This window comes from Parasteatoda tepidariorum, chromosome 9 (genome assembly GCF_043381705.1).
Source record: "Parasteatoda tepidariorum isolate YZ-2023 chromosome 9, CAS_Ptep_4.0, whole genome shotgun sequence".
NCBI lineage: Eukaryota > Metazoa > Arthropoda > Arachnida > Araneae > Theridiidae > Parasteatoda > Parasteatoda tepidariorum.
Window position 1 is genome coordinate 43,680,558 of NC_092212.1, and position 15,320 is coordinate 43,695,877.

Consider the following 15,320-nt stretch of genomic DNA (forward strand, 5'->3'; position numbering starts at 1 on the left):
GCTGGCATTCGCGAGGTCTGGAATCCTACACGTTCTGTCGTCTTTGAGACAATTCGAGAATTTTGTAGATGCGGTTAAAAAAAATTATATGAAAGGAGGTTACAATTATTTTCGATTTTAGTCAGACTAAGAGTTATCTCTGCCGCTTGTCCTTAGGAGCTTGTTTCTAAATCTGTTTTTTTTGGAGACTCTGTGCTCGTTGAAGTTATTCATTCCAGCTCGAAACTTTGAGATCGTAGCTTAGTGGATATTTCTGTGCCAATATATATGTATATATTTTTGCTGTTCTTGGATCTTTAAGATGTCTAAACGCAAGAATTTAACAATTTTTAATTACTTTGAGAAAAAATCACGACATGAAATTAGTGAGGTGACAGCATCTAGTACCAATGTAAGTTTTTCTGTTGAACAAAAATGTAATACTTCCGTTGAAGAAAATGTTTCTAGCGTAACAGAATCTGATGAATGTGAAAGCGGCCCTCAAAGTGTTACAACCACACATATGGCATTGGACTTTTTTCAGAAGATAATACATGCGAGGATAAAAAACTGGATATACTTGAAAATGTTTGGGAGCCCAATCCAGCATTTGTTTTTCCTGAAAAAGGAAAAAGAAAATTGAAATTTCAGTACAAATGGCTTTATCGCTGGAAATGGCTTGCATATTCAGAGGTTAAGGGTGGTGCTTTTTGCAAATTTTGTGTACTTTTCGCCCCAAGTGGTGCCGGTTCTGGAAAGCAACCTTTAGGCCAACTGTGCAATGTAAAATTTGACAACTGGCAAAATGCTGTAGAGCGATTTTCTGAACACGAGAAATGTCTTTATCACAAAAAATCGATCGAAACTGCTGGGACATTAAACAATATTTTACTTGGAAAGATGAAACCAGTGGATGAACAAGTTGACAGTGCAGCAAGCAGAAGAAAATTAGAAAATAGAAAAAATATTACTCCAATCACTGAAACCATCCTATTTTGTGGAAATCATTTATCGAACCCACGACCTCTTGGATATGGGCCCAGCGCCCTACCGACCAGGCTATCCCAGCCTAAATTCAATGATTTTATTTTATTTTATAACCGTCGTTGAACAGCCGACCCAATTTCATGGGTTTACGACTACTTACGTTCAACTCCGTAGCTTTGTAATTTTGAACCAATCCAGAAGACAAGGAAACTCCTGGATCAGTACCCCCAGAGGTATTGATTTGTTGTGGGAACATGGAGGACTTTGAGACTCGACAGATTTAACGTGCATCAGTCACCATTTACTACACGGGGAGTCTACGGCCGGTGAAGATCGAACCCACGACCTCTTGGATATGTCATGCTTTAGTAATCAAATTTCACTTATATAGTTTGTCTATAGAAAGAACTCCCCTCGCCACGAAGTCTAAGGCCGTCTGCTTGTATGGAAACAAGAAATAGTGCATTTTAAAGAGGGGAGCATCTATCTTCCTTGATTCTCTTTCTCCTGCCAGCCGGCTCAAAAACTGTCTTAAATAATGACCCAACTTTCCCTTGAAATAGTAGTTGAACCTCGTAACCATAGTCACCGCCACCACTCCAGATGAATGGCTATGGAGAGCTCCAATATCAAGCTCCATCTACATCTGAAAAATCCTCATACATTTGAGGGTGAATGGGTAAAGGCATTCATGATTGATTATATTTAAAACTAAACACCACTGATGTCCCTAAAGAATAGAACTCATGATTTAAAAGAAGTAAGTGAGTTTATATCTCGATTTCTATCGGGTATTGATAATTTTGACTGTGGAAAACAGAATTCAGAAGATTATTTAATGCATGTCATACAAGAATTCGAACGTCTTATTAATTTGTATGGTTATAGTCTTAGTAATCTTCATGGTTATAATTGGCGTGACAGAAACTTTAATGCTTTAGAAAACATTTCTACTACTTTAATGCATATTACAAGGAGCTGTACAGCAGACCTTCTAGAAGCATTCCTCCAAAAATACCAACTGCATATCTTCGACGAAGAGAAGAAAAAAATTGGATTCTTGATGGTAGAGGCTATTACACATATTGAAAATTTTTTATATAGAATCGATGATAATCATCCGCACGGTAAGATAAAAAGTTTTTTGTTGTTACGAAGATCCTCCCTTCAGTATTTCAGAGATTTTTTTGATTCATTTCCTGTTGATGAAACTCCATTAAAACGTTTTGATATGAACAGGATAGATTTGTGCATCGAGAAATTAGATAGGGATATTGATAATATGTGTAAAGATGCTGAATTTCGGGCTTATCTGGAAAATGAGGAAGATGAGGATGATGAGGGTTATATCACTGATTACGAGGAACACGATGACCTCGAAGAGGATGGCGCATCTACAATGCCTGAATCACATCTGTGGTGGGCTAAGTGTTCTCAAACCCTAAATTGTTTAAAGATAAATAAATTTCTTTATCAACTTTGTTATTTCTCTTGAGCTGTAGTATGACACTGTAATAAAAAGAAATTTCTGTATGTAACAATACTCTGGATATTGAACTTTGTTGTTGTTGTTATGAATATAGGACTGCCATTGGCGACTAAATCGTCTATTTTAACCCTCCTGGCGTTTCCCCTCTCTCTTAGTTTCTTACTTCAAGCGGCAGCCACATTTTAGAAAGATGCTACCAAAAGTGTCGAGGGTCGGACAAAAAAGGTATGCTTTCCCCCTTCTGCTTCAATTTGTGGTTAAAAGGGGTGATTATCGGTCTAGGTCAGGGGTCGGCAACCTGCGGCTCGCGAGCCACAGGTGGCTCTTTTGAAATAAAATAAATAGAGAAATTAAACATAACCAGCTTATAAAAAAAAGAAATACCGCTACTCTAATTAAAAGGCACCAATAATTACACCTCCAATCACGAATAACCATCCAACACATAAATCCTCCCAACTTCCCCGATTGGCTACTTTAAGCCCCAAATTAGCAACTTCTTCACAAAATATAATTTAAAATAGAAAATAACACATTTTTCGCTTAAAAAAAAGTAAAATATTATTGAAAAATTTAAATTGTATCTTCCTGCTTTAAAAAATAATCAAAGAAAAATAAATAAGTGAAATAAAAAAAAAAAAGAAAGCGTAATACAACCAGCCTATAAGTGCTCCCCCCCCTTACCCTTCTCGTTACCTCATTGATCTAATCTGAATTATTACAGATACAAAAAGAATATTCATTGAAACAGCGAGAAGCATTCATGTTGCCCAGAAAGCGAGAGGGGAAATATCCCTACAGATTTTCCCTATGGAGGTACCTTTTTTACCGGGACCTTTTTTTCCGGGACCTTTTTTTCCAGGGACCCTTTTTTCCGTACCTTTTTTTCCAGGTACCTTTTTTACCGGGACCTTTTTTTCCGTCTACCGCTTAAGGCAACCCTTATGCCCATCCCTCCTACTTCATTCATGCTGTAAAACAATTTCTGATAAAGGCATCGTCTCGCCAATATAGTTCGCCAGAAGCTAGTGTACTGAGGGGGGAGGGGGAGGGGGATTTGTCAATAAGTTTTCCTCCATCTTTTAGTAATTTTCATTTAAAAGGAATTTTTTATAGGCTTGTAAATTTTAATACTTCTGTAATTTTAAAATACAAACTATATTTTAAACTATGAAGAAAAAAAAATTTTCTAGTTCATTTTAAGGTTACATATGGCTTTCAAAGTTTCGAAAATCGGTCAAAATTTTAATTAGACCTTTGCAATTGTTTCAAGAATATTGGTTAGAAAGTTGAAAATAATATACATTTGTTGCCCACTTGTCATCTTAAGTTGGTTAAAAAGTAAGTTCAGGGTGCAGTATCAAGCTTTAATTAAATTGAAAAAGCCTTACTTTAATGTTTAATAATTTGAATTTATTTAATATATTTTATAATTTGAAATTTAAATAATTTTTTACATGCAATTTTAGAATATATTTAGTAATTTGAATTTTAAACCAGTTTTAACCAATCTGTCTTAACCAAATTTCTGCATATTACTTTTGAAAAAATATATGAACATAAAATGTTTGAATTTTAACAGTTCTTGTACTAAAAAGTTTTATGCCTACAACTCTGACCAGAAGCCATTGTTGGCAATCATTATTTTTTTTACTCCAAAATCGTACATATTTAATTTAAATTGAATTTTTTATTGTTCGAATAAAATTAATTGGATTTTTTAAAATTTACCATTCAAAGCATCTGATACAATATTTTAATAATACTAATGTTCAAAAATAGAAGTAAAATAGTTAATATTTCTTATTAAAAATGGATAAAATTATTATATTATTACACACTAATCACTGCGCAAAAAAAAAAAAAATTCATAGTTATATTTCTCAGGTTCAACTTCTTGGTGATAATTGTTAAACATCGGGTGACAATTTGTCAACTAGACATCTAATGAAAAGTAAAGTTATGGTTTGAGGAAGTCTTGATACACTCTAACTCTGTATTCAATAAGATATAAAAGCATTGCATTTTAGTTAGCAAAACACTAAATGGATATAATTGAAATATGCTTTTTGAAAATTATTTTAAACATATTAAATGGAAAGTTACTATTTAAAGGTTTCATATCACTCTTATTTAAGTGCAGATTTTGAAGCATAATAATTTACATGAATATCCCTTTCGATATTTCTTAGTAGAAAAATCTTTCAATTCAAATCAAATTTCTTAGTAAAAAAATATTTTAAATTATACTTTATTCAATTAATATTTTTTGCATATGCCTTTTATTATTCCATAGTAAAAAAAATAGCTTCCTTAATAAACATACATTTTCAATTAAATCAGACTTTTAAAAATTCCCACATTTAAGAATGTATTTATTAATTATACTATATAAAAATATTTAAAACTTAAATTAATATTTTTTTTAAAAAATTAATTCATAATTAGTGCTATAAAATTATGTTTGTTTAAGTTAATGTTTTTCTAAAAATTAAATTGATTTAAATTAGTGATTTCTTTGAAAAAAAATTGTAATGATTTAATCAGGATTTAATTCATGACTTAAATCAAGTGATTTTTGCCAACCCTGACAGAAGCAATCAGAAACAAGAAATCTAGTATATTTTTTTAAAATTTAATTTATGTGCTTTCAATGAGAAACTTGAATGAATTATTTCGTACATTTTTTCTCCTTTGAAATGATTTATATCAAATTCTTTTTAATTTACTTACAGTAACTTCGTAGTAAGAATTTGATTTTCTATATATATATATATTGAAAATCACATTTATACTACAGTAAGGAATTAGTTTTAAAAAAATCATTTCAAATGAGAAATATATATGTATATATACATATATAGACAAAATAATTCGAGTTTATATGAATATTTTCTTTAAAATAAAAGCATCATAAATTAAGTGAAAGGTTTACATTCAAAATAACAAAGCATACATATAAAAATATATAAGTTATAATATTAAGAAAAGTATCTAAGCATTAATTTGTTAAGCCAGTGTTATACATGCAGTTAACAAAATTGATTTAAAAAATTTCTTTCTAAAGCTGTTAAATCCAACTACTTTACTCCTATAAATTAAACAAACACCCATTTTTATAGGAAAATATTTATTTTAAAGTGTTAACTCTCATAAAAATCTATGCACTTTAGCTTAAATTATCCTTAAATAAAAAAATTTGAGAAGATTTTTGAAATAAGTAGTAAGGTGCTACATATATGAGGAGACCTCTTCTTATTGAAAAAAAATTAGCATTATTTCAATTCAATAGGAAAGTTTCCATTAATTGATCGCATAAATAATGTTCTTAGCTAAATTAGCGAGAAAAATCGAGAAATAAAAATATCTATATATAAATATGAGAAAAAATGAAAGAAAAAAAGAGTAAGTTTCTAAATTTGCTCAAAATAGTTCGTTTAATGCTTAAATAAAATATTTAACCATATAAGCACTTTCTAGTTCAATTGCACATCTGTTTAGTGATATGGCTGGTAAATTGAGCGTAAACAACAACAAACTTCCTACAACGGGATGGGACCTAGTAATTACAATTGTATATTTATGAAATCAAAATAAAATTATGTAAAGTCAAAACTATTTGAAATACCATTATTATACTTATATAATTACTTTCTGAGACCAGGCTTTGTTTTCATTTTATGAAAGTGTAAAACATGCAAATTGAACATTTAAATTTTAATGTGAATAATAGTTATGCTACTCATATTTTAACTGTATAATTATACCTAATAACAAATGTGAAAACAGATTATTAAATAATTTCTACACTGCTTAACATTTATTTAATTTACAATTATATTATTTACATACAAATATTATGTTCTAAAAAACAATTTAGAGCTAAACAAATTAATGAATTAACAAAATGAAATAATTTTAATGAATAAGAAATTACAAGTATGTAACAGAATGTTTAAAAATTTCTGAGAAAGAAAAAAAGAATGTTAGAACTACTAACAAAGGTAACATCTAAATCCCACAATAATAAGAGATGCATTTTAAAAAGTGTAATCTTGAAATTACACCTGTGGCGAGATTAGTCATTAGTCTCTCAACAATTTCCCTAATAACGAAATTTAACACCGTAAATTGTTTTTAGAATATTCTCAAAGATGTAGAAATAATTAAATAATATCTACAAGGATACTGTAAATATCTACAAGAATATTTATTTAAACAATAAGAAAGATAAAAAAGAATATATAAAGAAGTTTGATATAAATACATAATTCTGGATGTAGCTACAGATAAATAAATATAATTTTCCTATTAGCATAGATACTCAAGTTAGACATATGATACCAAATAGGAGCGTACTGTCCTCAGTCCGTTTCAATTATAATAAGCTGTGAGATGGCATGCCTATCTGAAGCTAGCGCTGTTGTCGATGGTTCATTGTAGACCTCGCCAAAACTTCAGCTGTCAAGATAAGGATAACACCAGAATGCAACAATTTCTTGTTTTAAGAGTAATAGTTGTTTTTTACGCATTTTCGCACTCTTATTTCAAAAATAATATCAGTTTTTACGTATGAAGTACAGTTTTCTTGAAAAGTAAAATTTTTAAATAAGTAAAAATACACAGATTTTTTACGATTTGGATAGGATAAATTAATAAAGTATATATGTTTATTTGTTTAAATAAATTCTGAAAACCTCTTACTTCATTGAAATTAAATAATACATTTATATTGAATAAATGCTTATAATTGTATTTAAAAAAACCTTTTATTTCAAAATTCAAAACATAGATGGCAGTACTGTCTTGCATTATCTTTATTCTAAAAAATTGTTCGTCAAAACCAGGGACTAATATACTAAAAATGGTTTTAGAAAAGCAACACACTTTTGACAGACCGGTTTTACGCACAAAAAGTGGCGTTCGCGTCGTCCTAGGGATTATTTTCCGACATCCCCGCCGTACCTTAGCATTGCGCGTAATCAGTGTTGATCATTAAAAAGCAATTTAATTTAAATTCTAAAATTTTTTCATTTCCGTAAAGCAGTATATTATTTTGTATATTGCTTAAAGATATCTATTCATTACTCATAATTTATTTGTTTGTTTATTGAAGCTTTAAAAGCAGAGATCATTCAGATTACGAGCAATTATATACTATAGTTTCGGTTTTGTTTAGTTTTGGTTTTCAGAACTTAGATTAATTAAAACCGAAGGAAGGATATTTACTTATCCAACCATAGTTATTAGTTTGAAGCGTCTGGTTCTATTATAACTGAAGTATAGATGCTTATATTAGCATTTTTTTATATTTAAAAATATGATTTAACAGAACAAGTTCAAAACTAAAATCCTTTGAATTTTATAAGTTTACTATTATTGTTTTAAAATCGTTATAATTAAAAATGCTCATTAATGACACATTTTTTTTAACAAAATATAAGCCATGCAACCGTAAATTTGTTAAATTTTCTGATGAGAATTAAAAATAAAAATCTTTTTCATGAAAATAATTATTCGTAGCATTCATTATGAATTCGATTGTATTATCTATTAATTTCTGATCTTTATTAATGCCTTTGCACAAATAATTATTCAAATTATTATAATCATATCATTCAGTTTGCTTGACGCTTAAGGAGTTCCAGCGAAATGCTCAGTAATCGTAATGATTTTTTTTTATATCATAAATCATTTTTTTAGCGTCTTTGACAGACAGTCAATTATTTCGGTGAATATAGCGAGATGCTCTTCATATTTTTTGTAATTTTAAACTCATTCCAAAAATCTAAGTAACGCGCAATTTAAATATCGGCGTAAAACAATGTTTATAAAAGTTATGAAAATAATTTATTTTAACCATTATTATGTTGAAATTAAAGTAATCAAATTTTGCGTTACACGCAAAGGAAAACCATGAAAATGTTTTTCAGATTGCTTGGCGGCAATAGGATTGCAACTAAATGTTCATCTTTATCTCAATGAAATTATTTTTTTATAAGCAACCATTTTTATTATCAATCAGGCCTAGCCGTTGTGGTTCAGAAGATCAGAAGTCTCCTTGAAGTCAGGCTAAGCGAGGGATGTTTTCGTGGTTTTGCTCTCCATGTAACGCAAATGCGGGTTAGTTCCATCAAGAAGTCCACCACGGAGGCAAATTTCTCTCAATAGTACTTGATCCAGGACTCTCCCTGTCTTCTGGATATGATTTAAAATTGAATTTACGGAGTTTAATATGAGTAGGCGTAAACAAATAATTAGGTCGGCTGTTCGACGATAGTTATAAAATTATGAAATAGATAAGGTATCAACTTGCTGAATATAAACGAAAAGCTTTTCTTTTTAACTCAACCAGTAAAACAAAATAAGCCACAATTTAAGAATCGAAATACAATTATATACTTATGAAAGTTATAAAAATAACCTATTTTAAATAAAATTAAATTATCAAATTTTGCGTTACATGCTAANGAGGATCCAGATACCTGACTTCTCTTGTTTTTGACAAGCTCATTGATGTCCGGTTTTATATTTGTTATAATTATTTTAAGAATTGATTGGGGATGTTCATTCGTAAATCTTGCGCGATGTTTGTTCTTTTTTATTTTCATGACGGAAAACATCTTCTCCCATAAATAGATGCTACCAAACATGCACAGAATGCGTGTTTTTTTAATTTTAGGTAGTTATCCAAACTTTTGAAATATTGTGCATAAAATGTAAAATCGTTAAACTCTTCAAATTTTTCTTTCAAAATACTGTTCGATTGAAGATTTATCAACTCCATTTGCAAATGAACTGGTGTCTGTGAAGTTTCAAAATCGAATGGATTGTTGAAAATTGGGAATTCCGTTTCATTCATTTTGTGGAAGTCTTCAAAACGATTGTTGAATTCCGTGATAAGATTTTGCAGAAGTTGAGAATATTGATCCAATTNTGATCCAATTCTTTGTGGTTCACTGTGCCAAATGATTTTAAATGAGGGAAATGATCCAAAGTTTGATTTTTACCTGATTTTCCTACAGCCTTAACTTTGTTTCAGTGGCTTGAATACATGAATACATTTCAGTGACAATCAGATTTTACATTCAGATCAGTCAAGTGTTAATTCATGTCTACCAAAAAGGCACAATCAATCCACTAGTAATTGTCATAATCAATTGGGTTACCTTCTTCTAACATGAAAGCTTGAATAGGGTCACGTAATTGAAAAAATATTTCTAAAACTACTCCTCGACTGAGCCAACGAACTTCGGTGAAATTAGGGACATCAAAAAAATTTTCGTCTAAATCTTGTAAATACTGCCTGAACTGTCGGTGATTTAGTCCTCTGCTCCTTATAGAATTTACTATTTTAATTATAGGTTGCATGACATGGTCCATTTTTAAATGTTTGGATGCCAATGATTCCTGATGAATTATACAGGGAAATCCCACAAAATTCCCTGATACTTTCTGTTTTAATTTAGTTACAACTCCCGAATGTTTGCCAGCCATGGCAGGAGCGCCATCCGTAGTTGTGCTACTAAGTATATTCCAGTCGAAGATTCCGCTTGTTGCTAAGAAATGGCGTTACTGTCGCTTGTCTAGTCACGCGCTGACCTTGAAATTACTTATAAATGTAGTGTGCACATTTTAAAAATTCCGTAGAGGAATCGAGTGAAGTCTAAAAGCTCTAAAAAACACGATTCTTCTTTCTGTGACACATCGCGATCGCGGGCCGTATAGATACGAACCGGGGGCCGGATGTGGCCCGCGGGCCGTATCTTTGACATGACTGAGTTAAATGTTCATTATTTAAAAGAAGTTATTTTTAAATAATCAATAATTTTTTCCCCATCCTTGATAGATTGCTTATCATCTTTGTGAATATAAGGAAACGCCCTTATTATTTTTAATTCAACCCAGAGATCAAAATTACTAATAAGTTACTTGGAGTACAATCAAAATCATTAAAGTTATGAAAATAACTTATTTCAATTAGACTAAAAAGAAATAATCAAATTTTGCGTTACATTCAAGGAAAAACCACAAAAAAGTCTTTTAGATTGCTGAATGATAATAGGATTCTAGCTAAATGTTCATTATCGCAATGAATTATTTTTTTAACCATTAATTTTTTTTATCATCCTTGACAGACAAAGTGTCATCTTAGTAGATGTTGTGAAATACTTTTCTTATATTTTTAACTTTTAACACGACCCAGAAATCAAAGTAACTTGCAATTTAAATATCAGAGAAAAATCATGTTTATAAAAGCTTTTGTAGTAATCTATATATATTATTTAAAATTAAATTAAAATTTAGACAAATCAAATGTTGCGTTAAATGCAAAGGAAAACAGCGAAAAAGTCTTTTAGATAACTGAACAATAATAACATTACAGCTAAATGTTCATTATCGCAATGAATTATTTTTTTAACCATTAATTTTTTTATCATCCTTGACAGACAATTTGTCATCTTAGTGGATTTTGTGAAACACTTTCTTATATTTTTAACTTTTAACACGACCCAGATATCGAAGTAGTACCTCTTAATTGAAATAGAGGAGTAAATGAAATGAAAATAATGAAATTTTGAATGAAAATAGTTACAATTTCCATTACACACAAATGAAAACTAAGAAAACGCTTTACTAGCAAACTAATTGTACGCTAACAGGCTAGCTTGGAATGTTTACTAAAATGTTCTTTATTTTATTTATTTATTTATTTTTTGTAAGTACATAAATTGTGTGTTTTACTTAATTTCAAATATTTGAATTTCAGAATGATATAAAGAATTAAATTTTAAGAACATATTAGTTTTTTTTTTAATTTTAAAATTTACGAATTATAAAATCTTTAAGAAATTCTGAAAAAAAATGTGTCATAAAATTTGCAAATGTCAGATTTTTCTGGCAAAGAGACTAAATGTTATCAATTATTATTAATTATTATAACTTATAAAAATCAAATAAAAAAAGAACAAATTATGTACAGCTGCAATAAACAAAAACCGCAGTTCACTAGAGGGCGTGGATATAGAGTACAAACTAGTTTGTAGACCAGTGATGTCAACGTTCACCGTGACGTCCGTTTGGTCAATCAATCACGTTCAATCAATCAAGCAATCACGTTTGCAGTTGTTCTACGGTTTATGTTTTATTTTTCCTGTATTTCTTTATCGTTGAACTGTGTCCTTTCTATTGTGTTTCTAATATGGCGAGTAGTTCCAGGAGATGTTGTGAGAATGATCCAAATTCATTTTGCTACATTTGTGGAGAATATATGTTAAAAAAAGAAACAACGAAATACGATCACTTCCTTTGTTAAAAAGGCCTACTTTTGGTACTTCGGAATGAAACTGGGCGACCAAGACCAATATTGGGTGCCGCATTTCACCTGCTGTTCGTGCGTAGAAAAATTAAGAAATTGGACTTTAGGTAAGAGTTTATCTTTACCTTTTGGAATACCTATCTTGGCGTGAACCGCAGAACCATGTGGATGACTGTTATTTCTGTTTGTGGTTTGGTTTGTTACATGAATTAGAAGATAATATTCCTTATAATCCGAATGATTCGCGATTATTTATAGATTCCTCTAAGAGGAGTCTGAAAGCAGTTTTATTGCATAACGAATCTAAACTTGCATCAAATCCAGTTGCACATTCCGTTTTCATGAAAGAAACATATGAAAGTATGGAGATGGTTCTCACTAAAATGAAATACACTGAACACAAGTGGGCAATATCTGGTGACTTAAAGGTTATAGGTCTGCTTCTCGGGCAACAAAGTGGATTTACTAAATTTCAGTCCTTTTTGTGAATGGGATAGCAGGGATAGAGAAAGTCATTGGATAAAAAAGATATGGCCGAAGAGACAAGAATGGATTCCTGGTAAGAAGAATATTTTAAATGAATATTTAATAGATCCACGAAATGTTTTATTGCCCCCACTTCACATAAAATTGGGACTCATAAAGCAGTTTGTGAAAGCTTTGAATAAAGGTGGAAAATGTTTTGAGTATCTTATATGGAAGTTCCCGAAATTGTCTAGCGCTAAAATTGAAAAAGGTGTATTTGATTTAGCACAAATAAAGAAATTAGTTAAAGATTCCAAATTTGAACAATATATGACAAATAGAGAGAAGCAGGCTTGGGTTGCATTTAAAGATGTCGTAGAAGGTTTTTTGGGAAATGAGAGAAAAGAAAATTACAAAGAACTTGTAACTGAATTATTGCGTACTTATCATCTTTTGGGGTGCAATATGAGCATTAAAATTCACTTCTTTCGCTCACATTTGGAATACTTCCCAGGCAATTTAGGAAAAATGAGTGACGAGCAAGGTGAAAGATTCCACCAGGATATGAAGGAAATGGAACACAGATATCAAGGACGGTGGGATGTTAACATGATGGCCGATTACTGTTGGTGTTTAAAAAGAGACAGTGATAAGGACCATAAACGAAAAACCCGAAAAAGAAGCTTCTTGACTTCAAGAAAAACACAAAAGTTATCATAATATTGCAAACTAGGAGGCTTCGCCGCCTGCTCGCTGGCGCTCGCCAACCCCCGGAACTGCTTTCGCAGTTCATTTCGGATTGCTTCGCAATCCGATTCTCGCTCATTGGATACGTTCTTTACGTCTAGCTTTTGTATACGTTTTTGAATACTGATGTTCCGAAAACTTTTCACTGTAGAAAATTCTAAACCTGTACATTTCAATATTAATTTGAAATTGCAAACAGTTCACATATTTTGCTTAATCACACTATTCTAAATTTCAGTTGTTGCAAAATAATAAAGAAAAAAATTAAAAAAAAGTATGGTATTTGAGAGTTGAAGGGAAGTTTCTTAAATTTTAACAAAATTTAATTTTTAAAAAGCTATAAAGTAGAGTCTATTTTGCCGTATGGTTATTAAAATTCATTCGAGTTGTCATATTTCTCGGACCAAAAAGGTATAAAAATATTCAGCATCTAAACACGAAATATATATTTCTTTTTGCAATAACATTTAGATAAAATGTAAAACACAATGTATAAACATCTCCTAACTAAATGTTTTAAAATTTAAATGACTTGAAACAGAGTAATTCTGCAAAAATGTATGCTATGCGACATTTTCTACTTAAAGTCCTCGATTAGCTGTGTAAAGTGTGTATGCTGTGCATAGAAGTCCTCGCTTACCTTGCAAAATGGCATACTTCGAAAAAATAAAAATATTTCAAATTTGAGCATTAAATTATTATCTACCATGTATTAGAACATATATACCCAAATTTTATCGAAATACACCCATTATTAACGGAGGTACTCTATCGCGGGTACCGGCACACACGTCCCCGGTTGCAGGATTCTTGCGTACCGGTGTGTGTGTGTATGTGTATTAAAGCAAAGGAAAAATAAAATAAAAAAAAAAACAAAAATATTTTAACACAAAAATAATTTTATATTTTTTTTCTGCTTCAATAATTTTTTTGTTTTTTTTTTGTTTCATGCATTTCAATCACTATTTGAATTATTAAATTTTCTGTTGGAGTATTATTTATTTTTGTATTTTGGTGTCAAAATTTAGTGAAAAAAATGTTCTCGAACTACTTTTTTGAGATATTTCTTATTTACATAATATTACGAAAACTTATTTATAATGCAGATAAGTTTGTAGACATATGTCCGAATTTCGAACACACAAAAATAAATATTAAATCAAAAATAGAGAAAATGACTGTATAATATTACAAACAAATTCCATTTTTGTGGACAAAGCATACAAATTAAAAAAAGGCTCTAATTAAAAGCATAAAACCTCTATTTATAACGATCCTGATCCTTTACTTCTGTATAATCAAGATAAAAACATAAAAAAGGAGAAAATAAAGAATATAAATAACAAAAATACAAAATAGAGCAAGTATAAATAATTTACATGTATATGTGCATTACAAACAATATAGCTTGAGTCACAAGAAATGTACAATTGCAATATATTTATTATGTCTACATATGGTAACAAAATAAGGGCTAAAAACAAGCCCAAAACTCTTATTTTATTACTTATGGAAAAAAAAGAATGTTATATCAAAAGGTTAATTAAGGGTTAAATTGGCATAGTAGATAATACAATGGTAATTATGACCATTTTGTAGTAGTTAAAAGTTGAAGTAAACAATTATTTTCTTTAAAGCAAAAATTTTTCCGTCATTTTTAAATAGCCATCGAAATTACCAGCAAGACATAAAAAAAGTTTCTCAACAAAAGATAGGAGGTTTTTTTTAAAGATAAAACCTATTTTGTAATAAAATACTAAAAATTGGTATTATATTATTTTCTAAAAATTTTAATACAACTCTCTAAAATCACCAACATACTCCCCAATCACCATTGTCTCATGATTAAATTAATCTGTATACGTTGCATGTTATTAAATTTATTGGTGTTAATGGATTAAAATAAATTAAATGGTGACATAAATTAAAAATTGATTTATTTAAAATGTAGTTTTAGCGATGATTATTTGAATACATATCAAGTAACGCCTTTTAATTGCAAGTCTGTCTAAATGCTATAACAACTTATTTTAGAGAATAATAATTCTGATTCAATAATTGCGACTAATGCAGACAAAAAAAACAAAGTAAAAGAAGAAAATAATTCTAAAATAAAGAAGTGAAATATAAAGTTAGGCAAGAATATATAAAGCAAATAGGCATTATAATGAACAGCCAATAAAAATTTAATAAATGTTAAAATATAATATTCATGTTTAAATTTAGCAATACTACATAAAATAAAATAAATGCTGAGCAACAACGTGTGTTGTTGAGAAATAAAGAGCATTTGCTTGAAGGAAAATTATAATATGAATCGTTGACACTGTGAAA